Source organism: Humulus lupulus, chromosome 2, assembly GCF_963169125.1.
Source record: "Humulus lupulus chromosome 2, drHumLupu1.1, whole genome shotgun sequence".
Lineage (NCBI taxonomy): Eukaryota > Viridiplantae > Streptophyta > Magnoliopsida > Rosales > Cannabaceae > Humulus > Humulus lupulus.
Window position 1 is genome coordinate 48,932,141 of NC_084794.1, and position 9,972 is coordinate 48,942,112.

Consider the following 9,972-nt stretch of genomic DNA (forward strand, 5'->3'; position numbering starts at 1 on the left):
CTTCCTCTTGCTCAATCTTGTGTACAACTCTTTCCAACCTTTTGTTTCTTATGTTCTGCCGGCAAGTCTTCACTATCTCAGGATCAACAGGCACTCTTGCGGCGGTCCTTGACGTCGCATAAACCAATGGTACCTGAGATGAGATAAGAATAATTGAACACAAACAAGTTAGCAAAAAGTGAAAAGAAAACCAAATTAGAATTTAATCCAATTAATGTAATATTAACTAAACAATTCCCCGGAAACGGCACCAAAAACTTGTTACTCTATTTTAATACACGCAAGTGCACGTATCGTACAAGTAGTACTCACACAGGTGAGGTCGAACCCAAGGGAATTGCAGCCAAGTACTAACCAAATTGGATTTATATTTCTATTTGGTGACAATAAAAATTGGTTTATAAATTAAAATGACAGAAAACAAAACAAGCGAAACAACAAATAAAAAATAAGGGTTTAACAATGGATGTGAAGTTAGGAATATGATTTCAATTGCTTCGATTACCCAATTGTTAACACTAGTCAACTATTCTTCTTCCTCCAATGAGATGACAGATTATAAAATCACATAAACTCTTTTCAGATCATTTAGATACTAAATTCCATTGTCAACTATTGCAATTCTGAAATAGTACAACAAACAATTCGCATTAAGCAATAATCTACAAGTCACATAAGCTATGCGAATACTTTCGTTTCGCATCAAAACCTATGTTCATTCATTTAGAGCATTCCTAATATTCACTTTTCAGATTTCACATTAGGATCATGAATCATGCTTAAGGTGATCAATCTTAAACATACATTAAGCACAAAGATGAACAAATCACATAAACAAGGAAGAAGAAATAATCAAATAGCATTAACCATGGGATAATCTCAGTCAATATCCATCAAATCCCTAATTAGAAGTTTAGCTCATAATCTCAATATTCATATCCATAATCAAACTAAACATAAACAATAACATAGGAAATTAAAGAAAAAGAGAATGAAACTAGATGGGGAATTGTCACAGATCGCCCACGCTTGCTCCAAAATTCGTCTTTCCTTGTTTTCCCCTCTTTCTTTCTGTCTGCCTTCTCAAAATCGCGATCTCCCCTTTCAAAATGGAGACCTCATTCTCTATCTTTCCAAAATGACGAAATTGCCCTTAAAAATTCTGAGGTGTACTGACGCCAGCACCGCGGCGCCTATTCCTGCGCCGCGGCCCTACTCGAAAAATGCCAAATCTTGAGTTTCTGAAAAGGGGCTCGCCGCGGCTCTAATACGCAAGAGCGCCGCGACCCTAATTAAGATTTCAGCAAAGGCTTGAATAACCCTTTAGTTTAGCATATTTTCTCCACAATCCACTCCAAATGCCCAAAACATATGCTTAACCTGAAATCAAGCAAAAACAAGCATAAATCCGCTCCAAAAGCACAAGAACCATTAAAAAGACACTGATAAAGAAACTTAAAAAGGTAGGCTAAAATTAGCCTAACAGTACAGTCCTTTCCTCCCGAGCTTAACGATTCTCCCTATTCACCACCATAATAATATATATCTATCAAGAAATGAACTAATAAAGGCTTATGGACTAAGTCCTAGCCTCCGGGACCCTGCATTCTACTAAACAAGGTAGTAGAATCATTCTCGAGCCCTTAGGTTGCAGTGCCCCCCAGTTAGGGTTGCGGTGTAACATGTCAGAGTGCACCCAAGCCCAAGACCATAGGGCATGCACCACGATACAACCCGCTTGGCACCACGGTGCCAAGGCGGCTCGAGGCACCTGCTTGTCCCTTTTAGTGAATAAGGGTCATGGTGCCCAGGAACAGAGTCGCGGTGTGACATGGCGAACTCATACAACCAGCGATTTTAAGAATGGCCAATCCTCGAAAAAAAACCATCCCAAAATATGGTTTTCACCTGTTTCGACCATAATAATTGTCCCAACAGCTTAGAAACATAGTAACTGAACTTTGATATGGGGTGGAGAATATTTGGATATGCAATTCCAAGACCATTTAATAGAACTTGGGATTTTATCACAACTTACTAACCCGGGTACTCTGGAACAAACTGGTGTAGCGGAACGTCGGAACAGAACTTTATTGGAAATGGTTAGATGCATGTTTAGTTACTCAACTCTACCAACTTCATTCTAGGGACATGCAATTGAATCTACGAACGACATTCTCAATGTCGTGCCGTCCAAATAAATCCCCGAAACACCTTTAGAATGTTGGAATGGTCGTGAACCTAGTTTACACCATTATTGAATCTGGGGGTGTCCTGCCCACGTCTTGAGGAGAAAGGAAGGAAAGCTAGAACCATGAACTGAAGTTTGCATGTTTGTTGGCTATCCTAAAGATACTCAGGGTGGACTTTTCTATAGTCATTCAGAAAAGAAATTGTTTACTTCTACAAATGCTACTTTTCTGGAAAATGAGTATGTCCAAATCTTCAAACCACGCAGGAAAGAAGTTTAGAGGAGATGGTTATTGACTCCAAACAACATTCCATCATCATTAACGCAAGTTGATGGTGAAATTCCCACACTTCATGTCCAACCGACGCAAGTTGATTTAAATGAAGAAAGTACCATTGTTCTTGAGCAAACAGTCACAGAACCTCATCGTAGTTGGAAGGTTTCTACGAACCCAGCTCATTATGGTTTGAATGGTGAAACCAATATGGTTGTTGGGGACACTGGTGACGATGATCCATTGTCTTTCAAACAGGCAATGGCTATCCCTGACAAGGAACTATGGCTTGAAGCCATGAAACAGGAAATGGAGTCCATGTACTAAAATTCAATCTGGGATCTTGTGGAAGCACCTAATGACTTTAGGGCCATTGGGTGCAAGTGGATCTACAAGAAGAAACAAGGTGTTGATGGTAATATTGAAACTTATAAAGCTCGATTAGTGGCAAAGGGTTATACCCAAAGGAAAGGCGTGGACTATGAGGAAACTTTTAGTTTGGTAACTGTAATGTTTCAAAATTACCTAATAAGGCTTAGGGCCTTGATTTGGAGCCAGGATAGAAATATATGGAATTATTTTTTTAATTGTTATATTAACTGTAATTATGTGAATTATGTAATAATATGACTAGTTGTGCATATTTAGGGGTATTAATATGCATGTGGGCCTGTTTCTCATTAGAAGGGAAAATTTTGTAATTTGGTATGTTGCAAGCATAATCGTATATTTATATGCATATATGTGATATGTGTGAGAGACCACATTATTATGTGGGTTTATTTGAGTTACTCGGCACGAGATGATCCTAGGGAACAGGCTAGCGGGAAAGTCACAATGGAACCCAATACCCGACTCGGGGCGAGTCAAGGGGTATTTTGGGTATTAGACATTTAAGTGGGTTATCGGGTGATGGAAATAAATAATTGGAGACCTATTTGAAGTTGGAGAGTTTAGGAGGGGATATAGGGGAATTTGACCATTTTGCCCTCGGGGACGTTTTTGGTACCCCGAGCCTCTGGATTAGCTTAAGTCACTTAACTTAGGAAAACAAAAGTTAGAAATCCTTGGAAGTTGCTACCAAACCGACACACTCTCTCTCTCTCTTAACTTACTCTCTTTCTCTCCAGAAGATTTTCCAAGCTAACCATTGAAGCTAAGGGGATTTAATGACTAGAAGCCATAGAATTGAAGCTTGGGATTGGGTTTCAGATTTCTTGAGGCTAGAAGGTCTTCATCTACAGCTAAGGTAAACATCTGAACTCTCTTTTAAGGTTTAATTTTTGAAGAATCCATGGTTTCTTGAGGTATTTTTGAATCTCTTAACTCAAGGATTGAATTAAAGATTTAATGGGTTTTAGGACTGAATTCCTGTTAGGTTTTGCTGCTGGGAAGGTGTTAGAGATATTGGGATGATTGAATTATAGTTTTGGGTTAAATTGGATATGATTTGGCTGCTGAAATTGGTTGAATTTTTGGGTTTGAGGGGCCAAATCGCGACTTTTTTCTTGAGAAGTCGCAACTCAGCCTGAGCCCAGGCGCCTTGGGAGGCCTCTGCCTGGGGAGCACACCGCAACCTGTTAGGGCAAGTCGCGGCTCGTGCCTCTAGACAGAGGCAAGGAGGCTCTCTGGTTGGAGGGGCACCCCGACCTGTTAGGGCAAGTCGCGGCCCGCCTGGGCAATTTTTCCTTAGGGAGTTTGATTTAAATGGAACCTTTTCCTTAGGGCTCGAGATCAATTCCACTGCCCGGTTGAGTGGAACTCGAGGCCCCAGAGGCTTGGACTTGGTCCAAAAGCCTTTATTCGCTCATTGTTAATGGAATCCTATTTTATGGCTGTGACTAGGGTATCGTGAAGAGCTCAGAACCGAGATCATGCTCGAGGGTCGTTCTTATTTACGCTTACTTGGACCTGAGGTAAGAAAACTACTCCCAATATATGTTATATGTGATTAGGGCTTGGCCCGATTGTTATCATTTGTTGTGATTAGGGCTTAGCCCGACTATTATGGTGTGTCATGATTAGGGCTTAGGCCCAGAGGTTATTTGTATTTAAGCTATTGCTTCACATATTGGTTTATACTTGCTTAAGTTCCTTATAATTGTTGAATGAACTTTATTATTAGGGCATGTGGCCCCTATCAATAGGTATGTTAGCACTGTGAAAATGAGTATTCGATGGTGGTATGTGATTAACATGTAAATGTGTGTAATTTGTTGGGATATGCTTATCCAAATCTATTTTAGTGTTGAGGGGTTGAAATCCTGGATCAAGGCTTAACTTATTAGTTAAGGCCGGTAATAGCACAATGCACGCTAGTCGAAAGGCTTAGGACTAACTCAGTAACGTACTATTACATTGGTCGACATAAAGGTCGATAGTGAACCAAGGGGTTGGGCTACCTCTATGGCTAGTGAGATAGGGCTAAGGGCGAGGGCCCCAGGTGACTTTATGGTCACGTAGCTAGGGCATAGGCCCCGAGAATTAGCTCTAAGGCCAACTGATTAGGGCAGCGGCCCAAGTTGATCCAATGATCATTTGCTTGAATCTAAATGATAGTATCCACGAGATTAATGTTACTGGTTATGTTAAATGGGTAGTTAGAGGTTTATATTCTTTATTTATTCACATGTGGAGTTTTCTTGCTGAGCCTTGGCTCACAGGTGCTTTGTGGTGCAGGAAAGGGAAAAAGAAAAGCTTGACCAGTCATGAGTTTGATAGCTTTCGTGGTGGTGTGTACATATGCAGCTGCTCGACAACCACGACCGAGGTTATCTCAGAGGAACTAGGGTTGAAGCCCTGTTTTGCCGCATAGGGCGGCTAAATGTAATTTTGATGTATACGTACCTTTTTGAAAGTTTAGTTGTATTATTTTGGGATCCCATGTTTGTATGAACTTTTTAAATAAAAGTCAACGTTTCGTTGACCAAAAATTTTAACCCTAATTCTTGTCACTAATCTTAGTTACACATTTTAAACCAAATGACCGTATTTTCAGGTCTGGCAAAATTTTAAGTACTCAGTGTAACGGTCCTGGATTAGGAGGACGTTACAGTAGCCATGCTCAAGTCCATTCTCATCCTCCTATCCATAGCATTCGCTTTCGACTATGAGATCTGGCAAATGGACGTCAAGACAATTTTTCTTAATGGGAAGCAGGACGAAGTCATTTATATGGATCAGCCATAAGGATTTAAAGTAGTTGGACAAGAAGGAAAAGTTTGCAAGTTGAATAGGTCCATTTATTGAATTAACCAAGCTTCTCATTCTTGGAACCTTAGGTTTGATGAAATAATCAAAACCTATTGCTTTAACAAAATACTGATGAGCCTTGTGTTTACCAACTTAAAGGAAATCAAATAGTGGTATTCTTGGTTCTTTATGTAGATGATATCTTACTCATTGGAAAAAATGTTAAGAAATTATCAGATGTGAAGAATTGGTCGAGCACTCAATTCTAGATGAAGGATTTAGGTGAAGCAAGTTATGTTCCAGATGTTATAGACAGTTCTATCAATTCAAGAGAGCAATTCTGAGTCTTAAGTGGAGTCACGAGAAATTAATAAGCAAGTAAATTTATTTGTTAAATTTATGATAACTTACTGGAGCTTGATTTCATAGGCCGATGGTCCCCACTGTACCTTGGATAAATCATCTAGATAGTCTCAATTAATTGATTTAATTATCAATTAGAATTATCATATTTGACTAAGAGAATTTTGGATAGTTTCACAGGGTTATACAATTTAGAGAATAAAATAGATTTCAGGGCACATTTATTAATTAAGAAAAATTGTGTCTAAATTAATAAAAAAGTTTAAATTAAGGTTCAAATTATAAATAATTATTTAATTAATTAATCAATAGAAATATTACAGGTCTTGATTTTAAGTCCAACAGGCTTATAATTAAGTGGGAAATTTCACGAGCCTAAACCCCATGGGAATTTCTACTAGGGCTGATAATTGGCTATTATTTTATTGATTTTGTAATTAAAATAAATGACCTAATTGAGTCTATAAAAGGAATGCTAAGTGAGAGTTGAAATCACTTGCTTTTGAGAAGATCATAAGATCTAGTCTTGATGCTCTAGGTTTTAGATTCTCTCTACAACATAAGTCCTTTACTAAACCTTAATTTTTATCTTATATTCTTCTTCTTATTGTATCTAGTCATGTGTTGAGAATTTCCCACTCTAGTCTAGGTGATTCTAAGGATACTTTGGAAGGCTGTGAAGAAAATTGAAAAACGGTTCAGTTTCTTGGTGATACCCTGTGATAGAAAGAATACAAGGGTTATAGAAACTTAAGGATTGACTCAATCATTCCACTGCACAATAATGTAAGTGTTCTTATCATTATCTCTGTATGAATTCAATTTTTGAGACATTGTAATGACCCAACTATTTCTAAGACCTTGGACCATTAAAATTACTAGACATAGCAACTATTTCGATATAAACATAAGAAATAACATGCCTTTATTGATAACCCAAAATATAAGAAATAACATGTCTATATTAAAAATGTAAAATAAAATGTGATATGGTATAGGATCCCATTGTTTACAAAACATAAAACATAGCTTTAAAAACAAGTTCAAAAAAATGTTGAATGTGAAATTAAAAAAGAGACATATTTCAAAAGACTAAAATAAAAGTCATCCTCGATCGACACGCAGCCCATCCATTCCATTCATCCTCAACACACATGCCATGCTACCAAGAATCCTTCTGCCCCCATAATCATTTTCCTACATCACACTAAAATAAAGGAATGAGCCTAATGCACAGTAAGGAAATTATACTAAAAACAATACATACATCGTAAACATAAGCATAAGACTACATCAAATACTATAAAAGAACATAAGACTATCTAAAACATATATCATATATCATAAGCATACAATATAAAACATATGGCTACAAAAACATCTATTACAATGGCCATCATACATCTTGGGGTTTGCTAGCTAGGCAATCATATGCCCATAATTATACAGGGCTAGTTATCTAAACAAGTCATATAAATTTATAGGGCTTGTTATCTAAAAAAATCATATGCCCAAGGAATATACTATTGGGACATGTTATCTAAACAAGTTATTTGTTATGTTAACATAACATGTAAGCACATAAAATCTATCATATATTCCTTACCAACACCAGGATATGAGAACAAGGACGGGATTTGGAACACTCTTAAAACCAACAATACAAATGGTGAGTATTTCTAAAGAATAAAGAATGAATGTAGAAACTAAACCATCAAGAAGAAACTTACCAAGAAAGAACTTAAGTTTCAAGAACATAATCAAGAACCAATAACGAAAGTTAGGATCTGACTAACTTGAGCTGTAGGACTCTGATTTATAATATCTTTATACCGTTAGAAAGCTAATTCAATTACCTACAACTTTCTAGAAATACTATTTTTCGAAATTCATAATATAAGTGAGTAAAAAATAGGTCGGAAATTACAGTACCCTAAAATTACGGGAAAATCTATTAAATTATCTAAATAACAACCTAATCCACAAATTTCTTAACTAACAATAAATTAACAAACTCTAATTCCCTAATAATCATGCTTATGACAAGTGTCATATTCTTATTGACTATATCTAAACCTTAGGTTATAATAAATAATACACCTTGGACCAGCAATATTAATCAAACCTTATGTTATAATTAATATTCTTAAACTATAGGCTAAACTTATAAAATTCATAACTATTTCTATGAGTTTCCAACTAAGTCCTGACTTAAACCAAAATCCACAGAATCTAACGTACTACAAACTAATACTAAGTACTACTACTACTACTATCTAGCAAGTTAAGTAAATATTCTAGGACTCTACAATTCTCCCCCACTAAAAAGAATTTCGTCCTCGAAATTTACTTATCAAACAAATCTGGATACTGGGTTAACATGTCTTCCTCAACTCCCACGTTGCCTCCCGTTCAGAACTATTACTCCCTAGGATCTTGACTATCGGAAAACTCTTAGACCGTAATTCTTTCATCATTCTATCTAGGATGCTAGCCGGTCGTCCAATGTAACTCAAGTCTTTCTGGAGTGCTATCATATCATATTTGAGGACGTGAGATGGGTCTGACACATATCTACACAGCATCGAGATGTGGAACACATTGTGACTATCTGCTAGAGTTGGCGGTAAGGCTAATCTATATGCTACTGCTCCCACTTTGTCCAATATCTCAAAAGGACCTATAAACCTGGGACTAAGCTTGCCTTTCATCCCAAACCGCTTCACACCTTTCATAGGAGATATCCTTAAGAAGACTTGATCTCCGACTTTGAATTCCACATCACGCCGCTTGGCATCCACATAACTTTTCTAACGACTTTGAGTAGCGAGCATATGCTTCTAATCAGTGCTACTACATCCTGAGCTCTTCTAACAGCATCAAGTCTAAGTAGTTTCCTTTCTCCTACCTTGTCCTAATGCAACAGCAATCGACCCTTCTTCCATAAAGTAGCTTGTAGGGTGCCATCCTGATTGTTGACTGGTAGCTATTATTGTAGGAGAATTCTATCAGTGGCAAATACTTACTCCAAGATCTCGATGTAAACACCGATCCTCTATCGAATACTATTGTCCAAGAGATTCTATGCAGTCGTACTATTTCTTGGACTTAAACGTCTCCATATTGATTTGCTGTGTACGAAGTCTTAACAGATAGGAAATGAACTGACTTGGTTAATCTATCTATTACTATTGAAGCAGAATCATGCTGCTTACTTGTTCGTGGCAAACCCGTCACAAAATCTATGGCTATATCATCCCATTTCCATTATGGAATGCTAATTGGTTGCAATAAGCATGCAGGTCGCTGATGTTATGCTTTCACTTGCTAGCATACTAAACATTTAGACACATACTTTGCTATATCTTCCTTTATTCTTGGCCACCAATATAACGCTTTAAGGTCGTGAGTCATCTTGGTCGATCCTGGGTGAACTGATTGTGGGGTATTGTGTGTTTCTTCTAAGATCTTCTTCTTAATCCCTTGATCATTTTCCATGCATACTCAATCCTTATATCTTAATAACCCCTAACTAGATATTGGGAAATCTGTGGCCTTCCTTTCTCTAACTGCATCCATATGTGCTACTAATGTGTCATCATGTCCTTGCCCAATCCGTATATCTTCTCACAGACTTGATTGGATGGACAAGTTAGCCAGTTTACCAACGACTACTTCTATTCCAACATTGATCACCTCTTGCTGTAGCAACTTTTCTATTCCAGCTAATGATGCTAGACTTCAGTAATTCTTCCTACTTAGCGCAGCAGCAGCTATGTTTGCCTTAAGGCGTAGGCTATCACCTTATCATTCTGCATCAGCACACAACCCAATCCTTGCTTCAAAACATCGCAGTAGACTACAAACATATCATTGGGTGTCGATACATAAAGTACTGGTGTTGAGCATATCCTTAAGGAACTAGAAACTCTCTTCACACTTATCAGTCTAG